Source organism: Chrysochloris asiatica, unplaced genomic scaffold (assembly GCF_000296735.1).
Source record: "Chrysochloris asiatica unplaced genomic scaffold, ChrAsi1.0 scaffold00323, whole genome shotgun sequence".
Taxonomy (NCBI): domain Eukaryota; kingdom Metazoa; phylum Chordata; class Mammalia; order Afrosoricida; family Chrysochloridae; genus Chrysochloris; species Chrysochloris asiatica.
This window is the reverse complement of record NW_006408841.1, coordinates 1,461,656-1,476,109: the sequence shown is the minus strand read 5'-3', so window position 1 is coordinate 1,476,109 and position 14,454 is coordinate 1,461,656. Positions and strand designations below refer to the sequence as shown.

The window sequence follows — 14,454 nt, the reverse complement described above, 5'->3', positions numbered from 1 at the left end:
GTGGAGCGATGGAGCAGCTGGAGACTTTAGATCCAGAGAGGGAGAACAACTGTGTGCTGAAGACCTGGGAGCATACGGGGGAAGGATTGCATGGAGGGGATTGTAACCATGGCAGTGAGACGATATACAATAGAATGAATGTAAAACTAATGTTCTCCCCTGTAAACTATCACATAATTCACAATAAAACATTTAAGAAAAAAAAATTAAAATAAAAAAATAAAGTCCATAGTGTACATTAGGGTTCAAACAAAACAAAAAGTTCTTTAAACAGGAGATCAGCTTAAAGAGGAGACCTAGCAAAGACCTCAAAGCTCTTTAGGAATTGTCTGGTCACATTCCCTCATTTTACAGCTAAGGAAAGCAAAAACTACCTGCCATTGTGTTTATTCTAACTCATGTCAACAACATATGTGTCAGAGTAGATTCCAAGTTTAACGACCCCACGTGTGTCAAAGGAGAACTGTGCTCCCTAGGATTTTAATGGCTAATTTTTCAGAAGTACATTGCCAGACTTTTATTTTCATATGCGTCTGGGTGAACTTGAACCTCTACCTTTACGTTAGCTGCTGAACCTGTTAAAAGTCTGCACAATCCAGGGACTCCAAAGAAAGTATGACCTTGGCTTTTAAGGGAGCTTGCTTTAGGACACATTCCCAACTACTAATGGGCTTGGCTGAATGCAGAATTCCTCACTTCTGTAGTAGTGGGCTCTGTTCCTTCCATATCATAATTGCCTCTGGCCTAAGATGGTGATGGTTGTGGTGTGCATATGATCGGGTCCAACTCACAGTAGGGTTTTGGAGGCTGTAAATCTTTATGGGACCAGAAAGCCTCATCTTTCTCCCATGGATCCACTTGTAGTTTCACAACCATTGACCTTGAGGTTAGCAGCCTGACTCATAACGATTACGCTACCAGAGCTCCCCTGCATCTAAGATACATGTGGTTAATTTCAGGCCAGGTGAAAAAGCTGATTGGAGAGAAAATTTGGGCCAGGCAAAACCATTTTCTAAATCACAGTTGGAGCTGTAAGAATTTAACTAGAGTCAGAATACAGACCAAACTTATATTGCTTCAACCAATCCTGGACACTGACCTTTAGACATCATTTTACTCAAAGCATGTGAGAAACAGTGTAGGTCAAATGGAGTAAGACAGATGAGGCCTCTCTTTGGTACTTCTCTTGTTTCATATTATCATCTAACAGAGTGTGTGCTTTAGAGAAAGTGGGGGTTAGGAATGATATTTGGGGTTTCATAATATTTCATGTGGATCCAAGTATGGCACTGTGATCTGCAAAGTCAGTTTAAACTGTAAGTTCAGCAGTTCAAGCTCACCAGCTGCTGCTCAGAAGCCCTATACATTGTCATTATAGATCAGAATCGCTTCAGTTGTGTTGTTCTTATTTTTAAGTGCCTAGGAGTCAGTTCTAGAGACCCTGCATAGGATTTCCAAGGAGTGGCTGCTGAGTTTGAACCACCCACTTTGCTGTTCAAACTGATCTTGCAGTCCAGCACATTAACCACAGCACCATACCAGGACTCCGCTTCAATTGTAGTAACCCTTTAATAGTCCTTAAACAATTTGCAAGACAACTGAAAATTAATATCCCAAAATTACTATTCTTATACATTTTCAAGTGTATTTTAAGAAAAATATATAAATTAAAAAATAAACTTGTAAAAAAAAAAGTTGACTGGTTAGATACACTGGAGACCCCATGACTTATAGGTTAATCTGAATCAGCACCCTGTTTCTTTAAGGGCTACAAGAAAGGAACCTAAGAAGCCCACTCAAGGAAAACAAAATCAAGACCAATTGTACTACTGACAAAGTTGCAGGAAAACTGTTTGGTTCAGCTGAAAGCATTTGGAAGCTTCAAACAACATTTAAAAGAGAAAACATATTCTAAGAATAGAAGCAACCAAGGCAATCTGAAAGAAAATAACAGCATTCAGCTTCAGCTGCAATAGTGAGGACTGTGTTCTTTCTCATGTAGTTACAATATCATAACCATCTCACTTTGTGCTTGGCTAAGACAACACAGCAAAGGCACTTGCCACCAGGCACCCTCTGGGCAGGGTTTCTATATTTAAAAATGTATGTCCCAGTAACATTTAAGGCATTCTACTTCCAGCTAGATAGCTCTCTTCTACACTTGAAGCCATGGGAAAAGGAATCCTAAATACAATGTGTGTCTACATCTGTAGTTTAAATCAGCATAGAATGTGGAAGGAGAGACGGAATTTTGATTCTTTACAAGAGCATACATTTTTAGTGTCATGATGACAGTCTTGGCAGAGTAGAGCAATCTTACTTGAAATGCCTCTGCCTTACTGACAGGTTTGCTCACTGGGCCCACAGTCTGCCTCAGCGGAAAGGCCTATCTGTTGTCCATTTTAAATTTAAACTTAAACAGCAAACACTGCTTTTATTTGCAGGGAGCAGATGCAATTTTATGAATGGTAGTTTCTGATCACTATTTAGTGTGTTTCAAGATGTCATTTTCATTGGAGTCAGTCTCCTTTGTGTTTTAATTTTATATTACAGAAATAGTCTGCTCTGAGTCACAATTTTATTTTATTTTTTCTTTAACTATATCAGTACAAACTGTGTGACATGCAGGATAAGCACTGGATTGATAACCATTAAACATTTAAAATAAAGTATAGATTTGTAAAAAGAATGTATGAGTAATCTGTGGATAGATGATGCTTTGTTTCTTTGTATTAATCCTTGTTCTTCTAAAATTTTTGTGTCATTTTACTATGGTTACTATTTCTTACACAATGGAGAAGAAAAGTTGCTAGAAGGAGATAGAATAGTACCTGCATGGGGGCTAGTCACAAAACAATGTCAAACTGTATTCTGCATTGGCAACAACAACTGACACCTCAAATACTGTCGAGTTCTCAACGATTTTTTGCTTTATACTTGGTATTATAAAGTAAATATGATGCCATTCGTGTCTTTCTCTCTTTCTTCCTCCCACCATCTCTCTGTCTCTCATTGAGTGTATCCTATTCTTTAAGCATTATTAATTTAATCCATAATTTGTATTTTTAAACATACTCAGCAGGTATTTACTGATAGTCCAATATGTATCAGGAACTGTACTGGTTCTGGGGAATCCCATGAATAAGACTCATAGTGTCTGTCTGTAAGAGGTTTGTGGCTTAACAAGAGAACAGCATTACACTGAAATTTACACAGTGGTTATTTTTGTACATTTTTAACAGTTGCTTAAAAAGCACATTCTTCATTTGGAGAGTGCCCCACCAGAGTCCGTCTTCCCTATGTCTTCTGCAGTGTAACTACCTCTTACTTGCTTTCAGAAGACTTTCAGAAAATAAGAATGGAATGATACTAGTGCATGGTTTGGTAGCTTAGATATTTGAGAACTTATTGAGGAGTGTGAGTTAGACAAGTTAAAGGCGTGTGGGGGGGATGGCTGAGCAGGTGTTATAAGCACAGATTTTTTTCAGAACAGTGTTTAATTGAACAATATTTGCTATGCGTATTAGAGAATTATACTATGCCAAACACTCAGGTGGTACATTAGTTAAGTGTTTGGCTATTAAGGCAATGGTTGGTAATTTGGGCTATTAACCAAAAGGTTCACTCAAGTTGTAGTCACCCAGTGACTCTGTGGAAGAAAGTCCTAAATATCTGCTTCCTTAAAAATTGCTGTGTGGGACCCTAAGAAGAAAACTCCATTTTCTACTTAGGCTAAAGCATGTCTCCCTGTTTCAGGAATGTGCCTGGTCAGTTAGTACCAGACGGAGATGACCCCCTTCCCTTTCGAGCCATAAAAGTAGAGATAAACTCTCCTGACAAACCCAAGGCTAGATAATGTATGTCTTCCTTACCCTAATTAAACTGTCCTAGCATAACAAACATCTTCCTTATCCTAATGAAGCTATCCTAGCTATAGGTAGTGGCCAATCGAATTGTGTAATCTCGTACCTTACCAAGTGTAAACCAATCCTAGAGAAGTTAGGTAGAAGACCCCCGAATCTGTTTGTAAAAACCGCTACCAGAGAGCTAGGGGCTCTATCCTTATTCCGCTGTGTCAGTTAAGGTTAGAGACCTGGCTCGAGCTTGAATAAACAACCCTTGTGCACTTGCATCGGCTTCTGCTTCGACTTCTCCGGTGGTTTTTGGGGACCCTGAACTCTGGGCATAACAGTTGTTGTTAGGTGCCATTGAATCTGTTCCGATTCATAACTCTATAGACCCTGTATGGTAGGGTTTCCAAGGCTGTAAATCTTTATGGGAGCCTAAAGCCTCATCTTTCTCCTGCAGAGTGGCTGGTGGGTTTGAACTGCTGACTTTGTGGTTAGAAACCCAGTGTTTACCCTACTGCACCACCGGGGTTCTTTTCCTTAAAGAATTCAACCTAGGAAACCCTATGGGCCAGTGTTCCACTCTGTAACAGCAGGTTAGTATGACTCAGCATCAACATTACAGCCCTTAAAAGCAGCATACTAGATACCAAAATCAAAGATTTATTAAGAACAGCAAATATCTACTGAATGCCTCTATTTGGAAGATACTATATTTATGAATTGAATTTTTAACTGGCTAGTTAGGAACAAAGGAGCTCTGGTAATGTAGTGGTTAGGAACCAGACTGCAATCCGGAAGGTCAGCAGTTCGAAACTACCAGCTGCTTCACGGGAGAAAGATGAGGCTTTCTGCTCCCGTAAATATTTACAGCCTCTGAAACCCTGTACAGGGTCGCTATGAGTCGGAACCGACTCCACAGCATATAACAACAACAACAACAAGTTAGGAACAAAGGAGCACTGGTAGTGTAGTGGTTATGAATCAGGCTGCAAACCTCAAGGTCAGCAGTTCGAAACTACCAGCTGTTACACAGGAGAAAGATGAGGCTTTCTGCTCTCTTATAGATTTACAGCCTCGGAAACCCCATACAGGGTCGCTATGGGTCTGAATCAACTCAATGGCAATTTAAAAAAAAACAAAAGTTAGGAAGAAAAAGTCTAACCAAAGAGGGGAGTGTCAGTGGTAAAAGTGATCCAATGTCCTTTCTTACTGCGTATTTGCCTAATGCTTTGGCTTAGAGGTCCTGGAGTGCCCTTCTCCTTTGTTGACTAGGTGCCTCTTGCCACCATCTCTTTATTTTGATCACTGTTTTCTTCTCTCTGTACCCATGAGGAATGAGATTGCTATAAAATAATCATTGGTGCCTTTTTAAAGAATTTTCTTAGACTCACTAACACTATTAAGAGTAATCTAACACCGATATTGGCCATGAGCATTTTGGCAAGTCCAGACTGATTGTTTCAATGAGGCCTCTGAGCGTGGGCTCACTGTAAGGAATGTTCCTGCTGAGACCTGGGGTTCTAGAAAAGCAATGACTGGGCTGTTCTGTCAGCAGAACCAACTGCTGCAGTCTGCATTTTTGTTACTCAGTTTCAAGCACAAAGTTGATGGTAAAATTTAAATGTATTTTCATTAAGATGTGCAACCACTCCCAGTTAATTATGTATATGCATCAAATATGCACTTTATTCACTATTTGCCTTTATGCACCTATAAAATGTATGAAGTAGATAAAAAAAGTGGCAGTAAACATTAATATGTATTTAGTCATATAGGAAAAGGTAATACAGAAACTTCTGAGGCATAAAATCAGATGTACTATGGCTTCTAAAAATACAACAAAAACAAGTTCAGGATTACAAAGCCTACACAATATAGGGTTCTCCATCACTGGGGATGGTCCACTTTGCACTCTGCCTCTAAGACAGGAGACTAGGTTCTGTCTTTTATTATTGCCTTTGTAAGTCAGTTACAGGGTTGCTGTAATCCTCAGAGACTTCAGGAGGTTGAGCACGTATTCATGTACTTGGCAAGTGAACAAGGACCAAGATTTCAGAAAGCTCTGAGTGCAAAGACAGGTGCTGGTCATGGACATCTTTCCATTTGAAGCACCCCACCAGTGCCCTTCTTTCCTCAAGCTTTAGCATTTATAACTATCTCTGGTGTGAAAGATGGTCCTCTTCCAGTGAAGGAAGCCTGGCCAGGGATGGGCATAGTGAAGGAATTTTGGTCAATGTTTAGTGATTCACAAGATAAGAGGATGCATCTTTTCCTAATGTTGCTCTACCAGGGAAATTTGAAGACATGAGCTGAATTTTATAGGGGATAATAATGTTTACAAGGAAGTCTGGTAGCTTAGTGGTTATGAATTGGGCTGTGAACCTTAAGATCAGCACTTTGAAACTACCAGCTGTTCTTCAGGAGAAAGATGAGGCTCTCTGCCCCCATAAAGATTTACAGCCTCGGAAACCCTGTACAGGGTCACTATGAGTTGGAACTGACACCGTGGCACATAACAACAACAATAACAACTATACTGTTTATGGCTCCAAACTAGCAATGTAACTTCTGAGACTGAAATCCTAGGGTCCAAACTTTGAGCCCCATACATTTGTTGGGGTTTTCCTTTTGGAGGACCAATTACAGCCCTGCCAATAAGAAATCTCTGAGACATAAATTGGAGGAGAAGCATACCAGGGCTCTTCATTGCAATCCAGTTCTACTTGATTGATGTCAGCTGTGCTCACTTGAGCTCTTTAATTTGTTGGGGAAAGGTGGAAACCATTCTTGTTTTATTTTCTCTGCAATGGAGACATGAAGATGCTAAAGACTTTAGCCTCATGTGGTCTGAGATGTCAGGTGGGCTCCATTACCTCCACAGGACCTCAGTGAAGGCACATCCCAGAGTTCTCACCAGGCACAGGGCTAAGGAACTGCCCATGTATTATCATTGTTGTTGTTGTTGTTAAGTGCCATCGAGTCGGGTCCGACCCATAGCAACCCTGTACAGGGTTTCCGAGGGTGTAAATCTTTACGGGAGTAGAAAGCCTCATCTTTCTCCCGCGGAGCGGCTGGTAGTTTCGAACCGCTGACCTTAAGGTTCGCAGCCCGATTCGTAACCACTACGCTACCAGAGCTCCTATGTATTATCATAGTTAACATCAAATGATACAAAAAAATGAACTAATAATTCATTCTATCTGAGCATTGAGATTGTTAAGCTATTGACCAAGGTTATTCAGGCATGTGACATAGAGTTCAGTTCCAAAATGCAAGTTCATAACCACTGTCCCTCTTCCCAGCTTAATGGGAGAAATAAATAAAAGCATTCTAATGTGAAAGCTTCCCACAAATTGATGTGGTATGAAAATTGTGACTTACTGTGCTAATACTTTCTATTAAAGAAAAGAGCATAGTATATATAGATATTTACTAGTGTTCATTCATTCAAAAGTCCATTCAAAAGTCATAGAGCAAATTCCTGTTCCCTCGGCCATTCCAGTCTGTTGATAGGTATTGCCAAAGGGCTAGAGAATCCTTTCACACTCATCTGTCAGTTTAGTGTGCTGTGGTGGCTTGCATGTTGCTATAACACTTGAAATTATGGCTCCAATCATCCAAACAGCAGCAGGATCACCCAGAATAGCTATCAGTGGAACATCTAAACCAAGGCAGAGCAGGAAGATAAGCGTGGCAATCTACTTCTGAAAATCAGTCGATGAGAATCCTTTGGAACAGAGCCTAATATTTTATGATATAATAAATACTACCATAAGATGAGACCCCTAGCTGTTGTTGTTGTTATTAGGGTCCAATAGACACTGCACACACAATGGACTCACACTTACCAATGATTATGAAGATGGTGCAGGGCCGGATTATGTTTCATTCCATTATAAACTTGCCATGGGTTGGCGCCAACTTGATGATAGCTAAGCAAACAACTCCCTTCTAAACGCTTCAGGTATGGAAAATTGTCCTTAAATGTGTTCTGATGGGACATTTTGATTTCTCCATGACTGAAGAGTAGGCTGTGCTGCTTTCTTATATAATTCTAATGTTTCCAGTTATAAAGTTTTGATAAGGTAGGGAGCCCTACTTTATCATGAGGGCTGCTAACCACAAGGTCAGGGGTTCAAGCCCACCAATTGCTTCATGGGAGTAAAACGAAGCTATCTGCTTCCATAAACATATACATTTTCCGAAACCATATATAGGGTACTATGAGTCAGAATCTAAAAATGGCAATGGATGCGGAAAGGGTGTAGATCTTATTTCTCCTTCCAAGTCAATGATACCTAACAACAACAAAGCATCTGTCTTTATAACTCCCACTAAACAACTCCACATGATGGGTTTGGGTAAGCGAAGGAGGAGAGGATACTGATAGGATGATGTGATTCCGTTGTGAGTGATTGTTAACAGTTAATTGTGATTGTAAAAACTTGGAACTCTAACAAGGTATAAAATGAGCCATCTCAGAAATCTCATTACTATTGAAGAAGAGTCATGAGCTCCTTCAGGCTGAGACTGTGGGTATGTATCAACTGCTATAAAAGAACTTTTGTAACATCAGCACAGAGAGACCAGGTTAAAGAGCTGAGGGGTCAGAGTGGGGCTTGTCTGTGGGTACGGTAGAAAATAGGCTGTCCTGAGTGGAGGAACTGTTTTGTGAGCATTTCTGACCCTGAATTGTAACTGAGCTCTGGTAGCGTAGTGGTTATGAGTCGGGCTGTTAAGCTCAAGGTCAGCAGTTCAAAGCTACCAGCCGTTCTGTGGGAGAAAGATAAGTCTTTCTGCTCCCGTGAAGATTTACAGCCTCGGAAATCCTCTGAAGGGTTGCTAAGAGTCGGAAGAGACTCCACAGCATGTAATCCACCAACAACAACAACATTTCTAATACACTGCATAACTGTAAGTATGGTGTCTAAGTTCTGTGTTGTCATTGCACTGACTTATTGAACTTAGTTGAGCGGAGAGGACTCTGGGAGGAATGGTTGTTGTTGGTAAGCGCTGTTGGGTTGATTCTGACACAGAGGAGGAGCTGGTGGGTGTTTCACAGCTCAGTGCTCATTCTACAGCACCACACCAGGAATCCTGGCACAGAATGGTAGGTCACTTTTTTTTTTTTTTCCCCAGTAAGTGTGGGGAGTGATGACAGGGATTGATCTTCTCTGAACCTGGCTGAAGCAGCATGAAGAGTTTGAGATCAGGGAGGATCCAGGCTGTTCTGTTACTTCTGTTCCTAAGGCCCAGTCACAGGGAAGCTGAGGTTCTAGGCTAGAGTGAGAAGAAGAGAGTCTGGATATCCCATAGAAAACAGACAGATAGGGATGAAGGAAATGAGAGGTGAAGCTAAGGCTTGAATATATTTAAAAACAAAGAAACAAGAAAACCAAAGGCTTTGGGTGCAGGATTTCTAATCCACATGTGAAAAATGCAGAAAAATCTGGAACATTTCTTAACATAGCAACAGAAATGTTTACCTCTTAGGATTTGTATTTGGGTTAGCCCATAGTTTGTTGCAAAAGAAGGTGCAAACTGTTGTATTGCTGTCTCCTCCTGGAAGTGGATTGAATAGTTCCCCACATAAACTATTGTATTGTCATCCCCTCCTGATAGCATAGTGAATTACACATTCTAACCATAAGGTCAGCAGTTCAAGTCCACCAGCTCTGTGGGAGAAAGCTGAGACTTGCTACACTGGTATAAAGATACACAGTCACAGAAATTCTACACAGGGTCTCTAGGGGTAGGCACTGACTTGATAGTTACAGCAGCAGCACCAGCAGCATAGTTTGGTGGGAGACCCAAGTAATCTGGACACAAGATATGGAAGTAGCCCCTTAGTGATTTGGCTCATGAATATTATTATCCATAGACACAAAGTCAGCAAGGGCAAGAAGCAAGATTTAGTCTGTCTGCCAAACATTTGTTTTCTGCACTAGCTGCATTATAGAGATGAATGATGATTTATATGTATTTATCAGCTTTAGGTATTTCACTTAAATCCTTCTTGAAGATTTTTTTTTAACTTGAAATGCTGAAAACGTGTTTTCTACATGTTGCACCAAGTTTTTCTTGCTACCTTCTAAGCACCTATATCTAATATAGAAACCCACAGTATTTTCATATATATACACACACGTCTGCACACGCACACACACTGCTCACATAACATCTTTTATGATTTTCTTTCAATGTTGATTAAACTTTATGCATTTCAAAAATTGCTTCATGATACCTACATATGTGTCTCTGGTTAATTTTGTACCTACACATCCCAATCTTCAAGATAATCAAGGTTGAGAACCCTGAACAGATATAAAAGGTAGTGGCAGGCTCTGAAAAAATAGGGAGGGGAAAATCTACAAGAGCCAGATGGTGCTGTTGTTAAGTGCTGTTGAGTCATTTCCAACCCATAGTGACCCTGTATAGGTTTTCCAAGGAGCAGCTGGTGAGCTTGAACCACCAACCTTGCAGTTCAAATGACTTTGCAGTCTGATGCATTAGCCCACAGTGCCACACCAGGACTATTAGAGAGGGTTAATTACTTGGTCCATGGTCACACAACAAAAAGGGTCATCTTAGGCATTCAAGTCATGCTTATCAGGATAAAATGTCCTTATAGTGTTCTACTTTACCATCTGTCAGTAAAAGCATACACCACATTTAAATTGTTGAGTGCCCATAAGTCAGTTCATATTCATAGCACTTCCAAGGGGCAGATGCTGGGTTTGAACCACCAACCTGCAGTTTGTAGTCCATTGGTCTATTCTGATTAATATGAGGCTTATACATGAGAAAGATATCTTTTTAAAGCCTTCCCAGTTAAATAAATAAATAAAAATAAATAAATAAATGTGAAGAGAGCGAATCATGATCTTCAGCCTGATAATATACTTATTTCTTTGAAAACTGGGTTAGGATTCATCATTTATGCTTAGTAAATAAAACATGATATGACAACTCAACTATTTTAAGCAGGACCAAATGTCATGAAGGTTTCTGACATGAATGCAACTTATTTGCAAAATTGGCATGTTATAAGTAATTACTCAACATTGCTACTTAGTTTTAAAATGATATTACCAGACTCCTTATTCATCCCTGAAATCTTTGGCTGTTATCCATTAGTATATCTTGTTTCTATTATCATGAGGGCCCACTGTGACTTTTCTGTGCTTTCATGCTATTCTTATGCAAAACGGGAAGTAGGACTGTGCTTGAATCTTCATTTTTCAATACTAGATTTCCCATTAACTGAGAGAAAACCAATCCCCCCCCCCGCCCACAGGAAGGTGACAAATAGTATACTTCATGGTGCATTACCTGTAAATAAACTTCATTCCATGGTTCTGGCTTTCAACCTAAATACATGTATAGTTGTAACTAAGTGATAATTGTCTCTTATTTGTAAGTAACAGATGCTCCAAAAAACATGTATCTTTCTCTATAATAGAGACTGTTTTTGCATTTGTCTGGAGAAACAGTCAAATATATATATATATATATATATAGCTGATAAACCAGTTACAAAGTGTTGCAGCATTTACAAATATGTGGACGACATGGTCTGCATTTTTCATTTGTTTGTTTGTTGCCTTTTATCTTGTGAGGAAATGACTGGTCTGCTAATGTGTTGTTGTTGTTCTGTGCTCTCAAGTTGCTTCAAACTCACAGAAACCCTGTATAGGCTTTCTGAGGCTTTTAAAAATCTTTGTGGCAGCAGAAAGCCTCATGTTTCTCCTTCAACTTGCTGTATGCATTTCATTAAATGACTCAGTGTTTTAAACTCTGAAAGTTGTTTGAAGATTATATAGTCCCTTATTTTACAATTGAAGAAACTGAGGGCCAGAGAAATGAAACAACTTGATCAAACCAGACAGAATCAGGTCTGGAGTCCAAGCACAGTTTATTCGAGGTAGTTACTGTTTTAATGTGATAAACCTGCATAATTGGGATATAGTACTTCAGAAGATTGTTTTGCCATTCTAAAATCTCTGTGGAAGAAAATTTGGGGTGAGCAATATAGATTTTAATTATGAGAAACAAATGATAAAGAACAGACTTTTTAAAAAATGTTTTATTGTGAGTTATATGATAGTTTACATGAGAGAACCTCAGTTCCATATTCATTCCATCATATATCATTACATTGCCATGGTTCCAATCCCCTCCATGCATTGTCTTCCGACCAAAGAGCATATCCTAGAAACCCATGCTCTACACTCCCCCCTCCCCGCTAAGCATTTGGCACACAGTTCCTCTCCCTCTCTGGATCCAAAGTCCCTAGCCGCTTAAACGAATAATTGTTATCAAGACGGATTGTGAGTGTTAGAAATGCAAGGGTAGATGTTTTGTAGCAAGGAAGAGAGCGATTATTTCTCCAGTCTAAGAACAGACTTTTAAAAAAAATTCTAGTACGTTTAGTTCTTTTGAAAAATTTCAATTTGATCCTGATGTCTATTGCATGTACATTCATTGTAAATGGCTAGAATGTTTAAAGTGGGGTTAGGGAGTAGCTTTCTTATAGAGCTTTGATCTTCACAAACAGACATTAATTTTCAACTCTGCTTTCAGAGAATTGAACAAGAAATGGCTAAAATGACTCAAGAAAATTTAAGACTTTAAGATGCTGTATTTAGAATTACAAATCAACTTTGGATTTGACTTATAAAAAATATTGTCGAGACTTGCTGCCGCTGCCCCCGCAGCCACAGGAGTACACTCCGCTGGAGCCGCACGCAGCCATGGCTGAGAACCCCGCCTTGGAGAACCACCGCATCAAGTGCTTCAAGAACAAGGGCCGCGATGTGGAAACAATGCGAAGACACAGAAATGAAGTGACAGTTGAACTACGGAAGAACAAAAGAGATGAACACTTACTAAAAAAGAGAAATGTTCCCCAAGAAGAAAGTCTAGAAGACTCGGATGTTGATGCTGATTTTAAAGCACAAAATGTAACACTAGAAGCTATATTGCAGAATGCCACAAGTGATAACCCAGTGATCCAGTTGAGTGCTGTCCAGGCTGCAAAAAAGCTATTATCCAGTGACAGAAACCCACCAATTGATGACCTAATAAAATCTGGGGTCTTACCAATTCTAGTCAAATGTCTAGAAAGAGATGATAATCCTTCATTACAGTTTGAAGCTGCTTGGGCACTAACAAACATAGCATCAGGAACATCTGCACAGACTCAAGCTGTTGTACAGTCTAATGCAGTACCTCTTTTTCTGAGACTTCTTCATTCACCACATCAGAATATTTGTGAACAAGCAGTATGGGCCTTGGGAAACATTATAGGTGATGGTCCTCAATGTAGAGATTACGTCATATCACTGGGAGTCGTCAAACCTCTTCTGTCCTTCATCAATCCCTCCATTCCCATCACCTTCCTTCGGAACGTCACATGGGTCATTGTCAATCTCTGCAGGAATATGGATCCCCCACCACCTATGAAAACAGTTCAGGAAATTTTACCAGCATTATGTGTCCTCATATACCATACTGACATAAACATTCTTATAGATACGGTTTGGGCTCTGTCATACCTGACAGAGCCAGGTAATGAGCAGATACAGATGGTTATTGATTCAGGGGTTGTGCCATTTCTTGTGCCGCTTCTGAGCCACCAAGAAGTAAAAGTTCAAACAGCAGCCCTCAGAGCAGTTGGCCACATAGTGACTGGCACTGATGAGCAGACCCAGGTGGTTCTCAACTGTGATGTCCTGTCACACTTCCCAAATCTCTTATCACACCCAAAAGAGAAGATTAATAAGGAAGCAGTTTGGTTCCTTTCCAACATAACAGCAGGCAACCAGCAACAGGTTCAAGCTGTGATCGATGCTGGATTAATCCCTATGATTATTCATCAGCTTGCTAAGGGGGACTTTGGAAAGCAGAAAGAAGCTGCTTGGGCAATTAGCAACTTAACAATAAATGGCAGAAAAGATCAGGCTGAGTACCTTGTACAACAGAATGTAATACCACCATTCTGTAACTTACTCTCTGTGAAAGATTCTCAAGTTGTTCAGGTGGTTCTAGAGGGTCTGAAAAACATTCTGATAATGGTTGGTGATGAAGCAAGCACAATAGCTGAAATAATAGAAGAATGTGGGGGTCTGGAAAAAATTGAAGTTTTACAGCAACATGAAAATGAAGACATTTATAAATTAGCATTTGAAATCAGATCAGTATTTCTCTGGTGATGATATTGATGAAGACCCTAGCCTCATTCCTGAAGCAACACAAGGAGATACTTACAATTTTGACCCAACAGCCAACCTTCAAACAAAAGAATTTAATTTTTAAATTCAAAGGAGTACAGCATCTTTCCCACATTCAATATGAAGCACCACCAAATGGCTACCAAATGACAAGAACAAAAACAAAAGCTCCAAAACACACATGCCTCTTCATTTTGATGCTTCTAAAGCAAGCCATGGCTCAGTCACTTTGCAGTTCGCAAAAGTCACTCTCACATGGACTGTAAATGCATATGCATGATTTCCTAAATGTTTTTAGAGTTCTCCTTAACAATCTCAATTACCCTGTTTTTCTCTGTTCCCTGGTGCCACACGCTGACAACTACAGTCTA

At 39.9% G+C, this 14,454-nt stretch overlaps 2 pseudogenes; one reads left to right on the top strand and one right to left on the bottom strand.

Annotated features, from left to right (window-relative positions):
- The window catches only part of LOC102830561, a 20,660-nt pseudogene extending 8,054 nt beyond the window's left edge, over positions 1-12,606 (bottom strand).
- Positions 12,605-14,168, top strand: LOC102820993 (annotated as a pseudogene).
- The last annotated feature ends 286 nt before the right edge of the window (positions 14,169-14,454 follow it).